The sequence below is a fragment of the Myxine glutinosa genome, chromosome 4 (assembly GCF_964187855.1).
Source record: "Myxine glutinosa chromosome 4, kmMyxGlut1.1, whole genome shotgun sequence".
Lineage (NCBI taxonomy): Eukaryota > Metazoa > Chordata > Myxini > Myxiniformes > Myxinidae > Myxine > Myxine glutinosa.
This window is the reverse complement of record NC_136264.1, coordinates 51499188-51512115: the sequence shown is the minus strand read 5'-3', so window position 1 is coordinate 51512115 and position 12928 is coordinate 51499188. Positions and strand designations below refer to the sequence as shown.

The following is a 12928-nucleotide window of genomic DNA, read 5'->3' as shown; positions in this document are numbered from 1 at the left end:
CTTTCCCGCTTGTTCGCTTTACCATCGACTTTGTCGAGGCTCTCCGCATTTGCGGTGCCTGTTGTCGGTGTGATATTATTTTATTTTTTGCCCGTTTCTTTTCCATGTGTTGAAGGGAAAAGAAATTAACCTGTACATGGATCGTTTTGCTCCATGTCCGATTCTGTAGGAAAAAGCAATCTGCCAGTACGGGCATTTCGTACATATCGGCTTATTTCTTGGACTATTGTACTCTGTTGTCCGGTAATGTAGTGTTTGTTTTTCGAGCGTATCGCAAATGCATGTTTACGTGTAATGTGTAGTTTAAAAGTCTCAACAAACCCTGTTCTATGTCGATATTAAATGGTTCTTTATGAAGTGGTAATTTTGAGAAAGTTTTCTTTGATAATCTGTGTGCTTTTTCCATGTGGAAGTAATGTCAAAACGTATTGCTCGTAGTTCCATTCGTCCACTTCTATGGGATTTAAGCTGCATCTTTGTTTTGCTTTTGCCAGGTCGATGGGTGTGTAACAGCAACTGCTTTGTAGTTGAGTATCGCAGGCAAGTATTTTTTGCCTTTCGCTTCAATGCCTTTCTTGTCACTTCACAAATTTTGAGGCGAACTTTGAGAGTCACGATCGTGATGACATGAAGGGGCCATCTACTTTTAAATGTGAAATGGAAGTCCTCCCCCGCCCTTCGCCCTCCCCCCTCCCCCCGTACACTTCCATTTCTCTTATGCAATGCATCTCCCACCACTCTTTCTGTTTATCCCACTTCCTCCCCAACTTTTGTTGCTCCTCCCCTCCATTTTCTCAATTTACTTATCTCATGCCCCTCCATACCCCATATCCCTCCTTCACCCCTCTTTTTGATATGTAGATGACCTTTTTGTGATTTTGTTATGATTTATACGAGCTTTCCCAAGAACCCAGTCAGAAGTTGTTACCTTCGACATGATAACATGCTTCTTCCATCTTGCTACTGATGATCTATGCGTCCATGGTATGTTGCACGATTGCATGCTGTTGATGGATAATGAAACGAGTATTCCTCATTTTGGATATGCTCTGTGTTTCAACTTTTCAAAAAAAAATTGACAACTCAGCTGTAAATCAATCGATTTGTCAACCTCATGGAATCGTGTCCACCATCATCTTTCTTGCTTCTCAATCTGCCGTCAGTTTCAGCAGCGCCCACATGTGATATGAGCGAACGTTCTGTATTTCTGAACAACATTAAACATATCACACTGGACAGGTTTCATTTCTTCATTGATACTGTTGCAGTCTTGGGTTTTGAGGTCTACTTTGAAGGGGAGTCTCGGTTTCTCCTGGGCTACCGGACCTGAGGTCACCGAACATGGATAACTCCTGGCGGGTTGCTAATCAACCGTGAATGCCAATTAGTGGACCAGGTTCCCTGGGATCCTCCATTCGACTACCGTTTACCTGTGGGTGACGTGGTTTTCCAACTGGGTTTCGCTCCGCCGACATGCACTGATCATATCTTCTGTTTTAAATGGATGTAGCAGAGCGAAACTGCCAGTGCACACCAGTTAGACTGAAGCCAATTGGTGGGAATACAAAACCTCCCCGGCTCGCAATACATGCGGACTGTGTTAGATAAAAGAAAGAAAAGAGACGACGAGCAAATCTGAAAGAACAATTTATTAAAGGGGGTTTATTTTACAAGGACAAGGGTGAGGATAGCATATTGTACAATTCATTCATTCAAAGCCATTCAGCAGTTCAAGCTCTGCTTTTCTTTGCTCTTTCCATCGCATCCAACTGCTGTTGCCTTGCATGCTGTTCTCTCGTTGCCTGCTGTTCTCTCGTTGCATGCTGTCCTCTCGTTGCATGCTGCTGCTGTCGCATGCTGTTCTCGAAGTATGTTTTTCATGGTGTGTGTGTGTGTGTGTGTGTGTGTGTGTGTGTGTGTGTGTGTGTGTGTGTGTGCATATGCCTGAATGTGTGTATGTGCATATGTGTGTGGATGGGTGTGTGTGTGTGGATGTATATATGTCTGTGTGTGTGTGTGTGTATGTGTGTATGTATGTATGTATGTATGTATGTATGTATGTATGTATATATATATATATATATATATATATATATATATATATATATATATATATATATATATATATATATATATATATATGTTTGTGCATATGGGTGTGTGTGTGTGTCTGCATATATGGGTGTGTGTGTGTATGTGTTTCTGTGTGTGGGTGTGTGTGTGTTCATTTTAAGACCTAAGGGGAAAAAAGAAATAAAGAGTGAAGGTGAGTAGTGAGTTGGTTTTGGCTGTTTCACCAGAAGTTGCTGCCAGATCTTGTGCATCCAGCTTGAATATTGGGGGACAGAGCAGGGGTGCAAGGCCGGAGAGGAGTCGGTAGAAGAGATATTTATCGCAAGGCCGCCATGATGCAAGTAGGGGGCCTCAGATATATATCCGGAAAAGAGCAGAGGAAGAGCACCACAAGTAGAGAAACATTGACAGATATTTGGGAAGAGATAGGTGGGGCCAAATTAAGGACCTACGTGTCCAAAAGCAGCCATGATGCAGACAGGTGGCTTCAGATAATTGGGAGGTGGGGCAGATAGAGGGAGAGAGGGAAAGAGGCGGGGCAGAGAGAGGGAGAGAGGCGGGGCTGAGAGAGGGGAAGAGGCAGGGCTGAGAGAGGGGAAGAGGGGCTGAGAGAGGGGAAGAGGCGGGGCTGAGAGAGTGGAAGAGGTGGGGCAGAGAGAGGGGGAGAGGCGGGGCAGAGAGAGGGGGAGAGGCGGGGCAGAGAGAGGGGGAGAGGCGGGGCAGAGAGAGGGGGAGAGGCGGGGCAGAGAGAGGGGGAGAGGCGGGGCAGAGAGAGGGGGAGAGGCGGGGCAGAGAGAGGGGGAGAGGCGGGGCAGAGAGAGGGGGAGAGGCGGGGCAGAGAGAGGGGAAGAGGCGGGGCAGAGAGAGGGGGGAGAGGCGGGGCGGAGAGGGGGAGAGGGGGAGAGGCGGGGCAGAGAGAGGGGGAGAGGCGGGGCAGAGAGAGCGGGAGAGGCGGGGCAGAGAGAGGGGGAGAGGCGGGGCAGAGAGAGGGGGAGAGGCGGGGCAGAGAGAGGGGGAGAGGCGGGGCAGAGAGAGGGGGAGAGGCGGGGCAGAGAGAGGGGGAGAGGCGGGGCAGAGAGAGGGGGAGAGGTGGGGCAGAGAGAGGGGGAGAGGCGGGGCAGAGAGAGGGGGAGAGGCGGGGCAGAGAGAGGGGGAGAGGCGGGGCAGGGAGAGGCAGGGCAGAGAGAGGGGGAGAGGCGGGGCAGAGAGAGGGGGAGGCGGGGCAGAGAGAGGGGGAGAGGCGGGGCAGAGAGAGGGGGAGAGGCGGGGCAGAGAGAGGGGGAGAGGCGGGGCAGAGAGAGGGGGAGAGGCGGGGCAGAGAGAGGGGGAGAGGCGGGGCAGAGAGAGGGGGAGAGGCGGGGCAGAGAGAGGGGGAGAGGTGGGGCAGAGAGAGGGGGAGAGGCGGGGCAGAAAGAGGGGAGAGGCGGGGCGGGGAGAGGCGGGGCAGAGAGAGGGGGATAGGCGGGGCAGAGAGAGGGGGAGAGGCGGGGCAGAGAGAGGGGGAGAGGCGGGGCAGAGAGAGGGGAGAGGCGGGGCAGAGAGAGGGGGAGAGGTGGGGCAGAGAGAGGGGGAGAGGCGGGGCAGAGAGAGGGAGAGAGGCAAGAGTGAGATGGTGAGAGAGTGGGGGAGTCGTGAGAGGGAGATGAGGCAGTATTCAGGTGAAGGAATTAAACATCATGATAAGCTATAAAGACAGTCGGAAGAGGAATTGAACCTGTCGAGATTTCAGAGGCAGATGGTGACTTTGGAGGTGTGCTTTGAGATATGATCTTCCCAACACCACTCATAACTGACGGTGAGACCTAGGAGCTCCAGAGACGACATCTCTGATTGGATGGCCACAGAAATAAATTTGGGGCTTGACAGCTCAACATTACAGCAGCACGAGGTGACAGTTATGCCATTCCTGCCTCAAGATGAATGTTCACAGACAGGTGACAATGTACTTGTTTTATAAATATCGTCAGAGAGGGATGTTACTGCAGCCTGCGTGAGGGAAAGATTGTGGGGACACAACTCGGTTTCTCAACATGGAAGGCAAATCAGACTGAGAGGAATGTTAGATCATTCTGTAAGACTGTGTTGATCCTTCGGCAAGCCAGAAAACGTAAATGTAAAATCTCACGGCTGAACTCAACAAGCAGTCTACTTTCTCAAAGTCGTGATGGCGCCACCTTAAACTCTCCTCCACCTCACCTCAAAATACATCACCAGAGATTCTGCTGAAGCTAATGCAGAATGACTCCACTCGGTGCTCAGTATTTGCCTCCAAATCTCATGCATCCAATCTCACCAGCTCTGTCCCCATTCGACGACACTGTACCCTCTGTCTACTGGACTCTTGGAAGTGTCCTCATCCGAGAAATTTGAGAAAACTATGTCCAGCCTTGACAGCAGACAAGATGGCATCCGTGCCCATGTTCAATCTGTCTTTCTCCTTTTTACACCTCTCCTCTCCACGATAGTCAGCAAATATCACTGCTATCCAGAAGAAGGGTGCAAAAACAAATCATCTGACATACAGACAGGTGTGCTTGCATCTCCCACAAAAATGTAAGCAAAGCTCTCGAATCCATCACTTCTGGCAATATTGTTTTTCCTCTTTTCCTGCAGTCTTTTCATCATTTTCATTTCCATCCCAGTCACTTTTTATTTTTATTTTTATGTATACAGAATCAAGGCTCGTGAAAGAGCTAACATTTATCACACAAACAAAATATATAAAAAGAGGGAGCGGTAGACAAGATGGGGAAGCACACAAACAACATTTGAGAGCAGGGACATCGGGAGATGTGTGGAAGGGAGAGGGCTTGGGGGTGGGGAGGTGGGGGGGGGGGGGGTGGGAGAAGTATAAAACACAACGACACCAAGGACTTCCAGGGCAGAGGTTGGTATTTCAAAAAAGTGGATTTGGGGTGAAATTAACGGGGGTAGAAAAGATCAAGGTTTTGGATCGGGGAAGATAAGAGATGGTGGTGAACAGCTGTTTTAAAGACCTGGAGGGAGGAGTGGGATTGAAGGGAGTGAGGGAGTTTGTTCCAGAGGTGGGAGAAAAGAGGAATGAAGGAGTGAAGGTGAGCAGAGAGTCTTGATTTTGGCAGTTTAACCATAAGAGTGTTGCTGGCAGATTTTGTGCGACCTGTAGGAATATTTGGGGGACAGAGCCCAGAGAGAGCTGGGGGGGCAAGGCCGGAGAGGAGTCGGTAGAAGACGGAAAGACCACCAACCTGCCTGCGGCGAGTGAGTGAAAGGCCCTCGGAGTTCGCTTCATCGCGGGAGATTCCAATAATTCTGAACGCTTTGGTTTCAACAGCGTGAAGACGAGCTAGGTGTGAGGCAGGAGGGGAGAGCCCAGAGGGGAGAGCAGTATTCCATTGAGCTGCGGATGAAAGCCTTGTATGTCGTGAGGAGCTCAGGTGTGCAGATAGTGAGAGATCATGGCAGATAGTGAGACCCAAAAGTTTTTGAGCGACATAACTTCTTGGAGAGGATTGTTGAGAAAGTAGATGGGAGGGTTGTCGAGTCGGTCTTTTCGGAGAGACATCGTAAGAGTGTGAGATTTGTCCGGATTGAAAGACATGTTCCACTTGTTTGACCAGTCTGTGATTTTGTACAGGTCTGCAGAGAGTGAGGAGGCTGCAGACTGCCAATATGAAGGGATGAGGAATGGAGCGGCAGAGAGTGGAGTCATCAGGAAAGGGACAGAGAGGATTTTCCAGAGAGTCGGAGAGATCATTGATGAAGACCAGAAAAAGCACAAGGCCCAGAACACTACCTTGGGAAACTCCAGAACACTACCTGAACATGAAGGGGAGATGAGATAAATCCATTCAGGGTCACACTTTGACTACGACCAGAGAGGAAGTCCGCAAGCCATGCGTGGAGATTTCCATGGATACCATGAGGAGAGTTTGGTGGGCAGAGCGGGGTGCCAGACTGTATCGAAGGCACGTGATATGTCAAGGGAGACAGGTCTGATTTCCTGTTTGGCATTGAGGACCTCCATCCATTGTTGGGACAGCAGAAGCAGACTGTTGGGCATGTCCGGTTGGCGGGCATGTCCTTCTTTTCAAAAGTGGACCTCATACGTGGCTGCCATCAGGTCCCCATCAGGCCGGAGGACATCCCGAAGAAGGCCGTCATCACGCCATTCGGACTTTTCGAATTTCTTCGGATGCCCTTCGGGTTGAAAAATGCGGCTCAGGCGTTCCAGCGACTAATGGACAGCGTCTTGCGCGACTTGGATTTTGTGTACGTCTACCTGGACGACATCCTCGTCGCCAGCGCATCCCGCGAAGAGCACCTCCACCATCTCCGCACGCTCTTCGAAAGCCTGGGCCAGCATGGCCTCATCGTGAACCCCGCCAAGTGCCGGTTCGGCGTTGCCGACATCGACTTTTTGGGGCACCGCGTCACCAGGCACGGGGCCGTCCCCCTGCCAGCCAAGGTGGAGGCGGTGAAGGGGTTCCGCGCCCCCGCACGATCAAGGGGCTCCAGGAGTTCCTGGGCATGGTAAACTTTTACCATCGGTTCCTGCCCCGCATCGCCCAGCTCCTGCGCCCCCTGCACGAGGCCCTCCGAGGGAAGCCGGGCAAAGGTGACGTTACCTGGACCGAGCAGATGGACGCGGCGTTCACGGGCGCGAAGCTCGCCTTGGCTAACGCCACCATGCTCACGCACCCGGCGCCCAATGCACCGATCGCCCTCACCACCGACGCCTCGGACTACGCGGTGGGCGCGGTGCACGAGCAATGGGTGCGTGGTGCCTGGCAACCGCTGGCGTTCTTCAGCCAGCAGCTTCGCCCGCCTGAACGCCGTTATAGTACCTTCGACCGCGAGTTGCTCGGGCTTCACCTGGCGGTCAGGCACTTCCGCCATCTGCTCGAGGGCCGTGCGTTCACGGTCTTCGTCGACCACAAGCCACTGGTCTTCGCGATGGGCAAGGTCACCGAGCCGTGGTCGGCCCGGCAGCAGCGTCACCTCTCGGCCGTGTCTGAATATACGACGGACATCCGGCACGTCGCGGGGAAGGACAACCCGGTGGCGGATTGCCTTTCCCGGTCCGTCGCCCACGCAGTCCACCTCGGCATCAACTATGCCCGGATGGCGGCGGACCAGGCCGCCGACCCCGGCGTCCAAGCCTTGCGGACCGCCGTCACGGGCCTCCGCGTCGCCGAGGTGCCGTTCGACGGCGCGGGCACGGCCCTCTTGTGCGACGTGTCCCTCGGGCGGCCTCGCCCCATCGTGCCCGCGGGCTGGCAGCGCGAGGTTTTTGACGCCATCCACGGCCTGTCCCACCCGGGCACGAAGGCCTCCCAGAGGTTGGTCGCCGACAAGTGTGTCTGGCATGGCCTCCGGAAGGCCGTCCGCGGTTGGACCAGGACGTGCCTCGCGTGCCAGCGCGCGAAGGTGCACCGACACACCCCGGCCCCATTGGCCCCGTTTACGGTGCCGGAACGTAGGTTCGACCACGTTCATGTGGACCTGGTGGGACCTCTGCCCCCCTCGCGGGGTTTCACCCATGTCCTCACAACGGTGGACCGCACCACCCGGTGGCCAGAGGCCGTGCCTTTGGCGGCGACGACGGCGGCGGACGTCGCGCAGGCGTTCATCGCCACCTGGGTCGCCCGGTTCGGCGCCCCCTCGGACATCTCGTCCGACCGCGGCCCCCAGTTCACCTCGGAGCTCTGGGGGGCGGTCGCGCGGGGGCTCGGGGTCCAGCTGCACCGAATCACGGCCTACCACCCCCAGGCCAACGGCCTGTGCGAGCGGTTCCACCGCTCGTTGAAGACCGCGCTCCGGGCCACCCTCCGCGACGACGGCTGGGTCGACAGGCTCCACTGGGTCCTGCTGGGCCTCCGGACGGCGCCCAAGGACGACCTGCGCGCATCCGCGGCGGAGTTGGTCTTCGGACAACCGCTGCGGGTGCCGGGCGAGTTCCTCCCCGACCCCACGGCACCATGGTCCGCGGCGCAGGAGCGCTCCGCGCTACAGGAGACCGCCTGGAGGTTCGCCCCGGTGCCGACGACGCACCACGGGCACCCACCTACGCACGTCGCCCCGGAGCTTCGCACCGCGGAGTACGTCTTCGTCCGGCACGACGCCCACTGGACACCACTGCGGCCCCCGTACGACAGGCCTTTCCGCGTGCTGGAGACCGGGGTGAAACATTTCACCTTGGACATCGGCGGTACTCCCGACCGCGTCTCCGTGGACCGCCTCAAGCCGGCCCACCTCGACGTGGACCACCCACCGCCGGTGGCTCGGCCCCCGCGTCGGGGCCGCCCCCCTGCGGGCGGACCCCCGGCACCGCCCGGCCCCGCCGGCACGCCGCCCCCCGGCCCCGCACCCATCCCGGGTGCAGCCGGAGGCATTCCAGCGGGCATCCCTGCACCCCAGACGCCGCCAGTCGCCAGAGGGCGCTTCGGCCGGGTCATCCGTTTGCCCGGCAAACTGACCCTCCAGGTGCGCGGGAATTCTGGGGGGGCGCGTGTGGCGGACACGAAAGCTCACTGGCGTGATGGCATCATTCCGCGCACCAAGTGGGCGGCGGTCACGCCCGAGGGGTAGACGTGGCCTCGGGATATACACGGGGCACACAGCCCCGAGCACGGCAGTGCTACAGTAGGGCTCTTTCAATAAAGACTTTTAATTCACCGCGTTGTCCGCTTCCTCCTTGGTAAGCAAGTAGCGTGCGTAGCACCGCGCTTCAGTGGGTTATAAAGGATCTTCTTCTTCATTTTTGACGGACGTACGGTGACATATTGAAGTGGCTTCACCGCTTAAAAACACGACGTTTTTTGTCATCACCCAATTTTGCTAGTGCGGAATCTCAAAGACCACTTGGCCTTCTAAGATGTTCTTGCAAAATAATAGTGTTCCTGCACCGACGTTGTTCACCTGATATATGATTTGGGTCCTTGACCTACTTTTTCGAATTGACCTAATTAACAAAAAACACCTTTTTGATCATGACTTGAATAATCTTCTTCTGGTTTTCATGATGTTAGGTGTTCTGGATGGGTTGTAGATGGGGACACATTTTCTTAACTTACACTCCATTACTAAATGTTGAAGATCAAGGTCACATGGTGGTCAGACAATCATATGCCCATCATTGGCTGGTGTGCGCTGGGGTTTGCTTACCCGAGGCAATCGCTTTGTGATCCCAGATATTCAGTTTTTAACTGGAATGCATGGCACGCCTTACCTTGTCACTGTCCAACGTATTCTGTGAGGTTCGTAACGTTATGGAAATGGTGTCCAGCTGAATGCTGCCATCACCCTGGCTGTCTCCGTCCTCACCGCCACTGTCCCTATTGCAGGACAGCTCAGTCAGTCTCAAACATGTATATTTAGCCACTAAATGGTAAATCTAAATTTAATAGTCTAAACCTAATTGGCAATGTCATGAATATGTCATGTACAAACTATGTTGAAACAACAATACGGAATATGATATCTAAGAGAAAAAAATAGACATCATAATAATGAGTCACAATTGAGTCAAAATAATGAGTCCTTTCTCTCACAATTCACAAAAATAACTGAAATTACTAAGTTATTTACTTACTTACTTGAGAACCACATTTAGAGGCCATTTTCCCCCACAGAGCAGGGGTTGGCCTTTTTTGGGCACCGTGGTCCCCTTTTTTGAAGCAATGTTTTATGGCCGGATGCCCTTCCTGCCGCCAAACCTGTTGGTCGTCAACCCTGTTGGTCGCCTCTTGCGACACACAGGGAATTACCAGTGAGCTGGTGCTCAATTTGCCGACCTCGGAATGATGACAGACTGAGTCAACCCCCCCTGGCGTTAATTCAGTGATCGACCAGCATTCAAACTCAGGATCCTAGGATCCCAAGCCGGCACCCTAACCGCCAAGATTCGAACCCAGGATCCGAGGATCCCAAGCCGGCACCCAAACCGCTAAGAGACCTAGGAGAGCCCCCGTTCCACCCTCTGAAACATGCATATGGAGAAGACAACCAACGACAGCAACTATCGGGTATGCCTCTTCACAGTGGTTACACCTCCCCCCCCCCCCTTCCCGCAACACAAAACACAAGTTGGGGACGCAAATTTCCCCATTCTTCCCTGCTGCCCGGATTCGTCAAGGCAGTGCGGTCACGGTCAGAGTGCTGATCAGTCACCATGGACCGGCCCTTTCCCTCTTGTCTCTCTCTCCTCTCTCTCGGCCTCTAACTCTGTCGTGGGGGGAGGAGGGGCGGAGGGGAAGGTACACCATCCTAGATGTGGGGGATCTCTGGATTTCTCCTGGGAGATCAATCAGCTATCTCTGTGCCACGAGCTTATTCAAGAGAACTGTCTCGGGCTATACAACAACAATCAACACACACACACACACACACACACACACACACACACACACACACACACACACACACACACACACACACACACACACACACACACACACACACACACACACACACACACACACACACACACACACACACACACACAATGTAGGATTTATATTTGAATACACCCCTCTCTCTCCCAAAATGAAGTAATAAAATAGTGAGAACAAGCATTCTGAGTATTGCGCTGCAACACATGTCCACTACCGGCAGTCTGTCGTCCGGAAAACTGTTGGGGAAATTACCAAGGGTTATTTATCCACAGGTTCTGAATCGTTCCCAATCGCTAATTACCTCAGGACAGGGTCACCTGTGATTCGCACTCGGGACTTCGATTTATACACCTTGCAGACAGGTCAGCAGAAGCACCAGAAAATAAGTTGTTGATAAAGAACCTTTCGAGTCGCTAAATATCAGTAATTTATTATATTTTCCGGTTCACGATCAATGATCGATGTGTATATATATATGTTGCTCGGCTTGGCTCCGCCCCTCTCTGTCGCGCTGTTGACGTTCGCAGACGAGGCTGAGGGCGTGCGGTGCGGCTTGAGGAGAACTCTAGAATAAACAAGAGATATCCTTTTTAAAAAAATTTTATTTTCATTTATTTAACGATATCTGCCAAACCACGTGCCCTATCGCAAATTCCAAAAGGTCATTTTAGTAGACTGACATGCCGAACAGATCTGTGAAGTTTCCCCTCGATTGGATCAAAAATGAATGAGGAGCTCGGTTTTAAAGGTTCATGCTTAAATACATCATAACTCTGAAACCATGTGACGCATGACGTCATGCTCACTGACTTTTTTGTTCGTCATACGTATGCGATTCTGCCTGCAAAGTTTGGCCTCGATCTGTTCAGCCGTTGCAGAGAAAAAGGGGTTTTCGTGTTTTCACGAAAAACAAATAGGGTGGTAACGTGACCTGTGACGTCATAATTACCATTAAAATATTCTACAGACCGAGTCCCTCCTATGGTGAAAATTTGATCTCAATCGGTCCTATTATTGCAGAGAAATAGGTTTTTAAAGGAAATTAAAACTTAAAATGGCACTGAGTTAAGGAGCATCACAATTATCAGAATTCCCAAAGTTCAAAGTGCCATAACTTTGTCAAAAATGATCGAAACGTCGTGAAGTTCGAACTTGATCTGTAACGTATCATGAGGAAACCATCTGCCAAGTTTGAAATCATTAGCATTAAGCGTTTAGGAAAAAAGTCCAGAAAACTGTTCTTTGCGTGACGGACTGACGGACTGACGGACTGACAGACTGACGGACGGAGGGACGGCGTGCAAACCTATAGTCTCCTCCAGTGTACACCGGTAGGGGACTAATAACAAAATGGTGCAAATCTGTTTTGTTCTTCAGGAAGATCGTTATGTAATGAAGCCCAAATAAGGGTAGACATGACACAGTAGAGATTGCGAAAGATTACATTCAATATGTGTACATGTTTATGAAAGCGATATTAGCTTATTATAACACACCAGAAGGTACAGCTGCACAGACCGTGGGTGTGTGTACACATGCATTCCTCACCGTTTGGAAGATCCTTTCTGTTTGACACCCGTGGGTTTGGGCAAATGGATGGGTTCCTTCAATGCGCCCTTCAGATGAATCGTCCGCTCCTGGATCACCTCACGGATGTGCTTGATCCAGTCCTGTTTGGTTTGAATGCTGGAGGCCTGTCAAGCAGAATAATTGGTCTCAGTAAGATTGCAATATACTAAGTGGACACTTTGGTTGTGATACACTAAGTAGACAAGTCTCATTTAAAATGTTGAAAAATGTACCTGTAATTGCATTTTTTGGTGTTTGACCTTTTAATCCCACCACAGTGAGCAGGACCAAAAGTGATGCTGCTACCGCACCTCCTTGCCATTTGGTGATCATAACTACTGAGATTGGTGAAGTTCTGCCAAACCGTTTAGGAAGAGATAGCGTGACGGATGGACAGACAGACAGAGAGGGAGCCGATGACAATACCCCCTGAAGTAAGGAATTAGGAAGTAAGGAATAAGCCTCGGTTTTTTTTTATAGTAATATCATTTTCGTAATAATGATAATGTAACGTTAATTTATATAAACTAGGGCATGCCCGTACTATATATATATATCTAAAATTATATCCCCCCCCCCTCTATTTACATGAAATGGTTTGGTCCAAAGCGAACGGCTTGCGGGTACGGTGACAATCCCCCCCCCCCTCTATTTACATGAAATGGTTTGGTCCAAAGCGAACGGCTTGCGGAGTTTGGTAAAGAAATCGCCATAGCTCGGTAACTACTTGTCCGATTAATATGAAACCTTGAAAAGGCACATCCTCGGGTCCCCAGCAATATACCTGGCAAGTTTAAAGTATATCGGACCCGTGGTTGTCGAGAAACAGCGGTCACAGACACACAGACAAACACACAGACAAACACACACACACACACAGAGATTACTGGAATTATAGATAGACTAGGGCA

General features: G+C 51.9%; 1 long non-coding RNA gene and 1 pseudogene across 1 annotated transcript; one reads left to right on the top strand and one right to left on the bottom strand.

The window, feature by feature from the left end:
- The first annotated feature begins 251 nt into the window (after positions 1-251).
- Positions 252-1236, top strand: LOC144891708 (uncharacterized). Its single transcript, XR_013623054.1, has 2 exons — positions 252-360; positions 495-1236. It is a non-coding gene; the product is annotated as an uncharacterized LOC144891708 (long non-coding RNA).
- Positions 1237-2152: 916 nt separating this feature from the next.
- Positions 2153-12928, bottom strand: part of LOC144891598 (triple functional domain protein-like) — a 39443-nt pseudogene continuing 28667 nt past the window's right edge.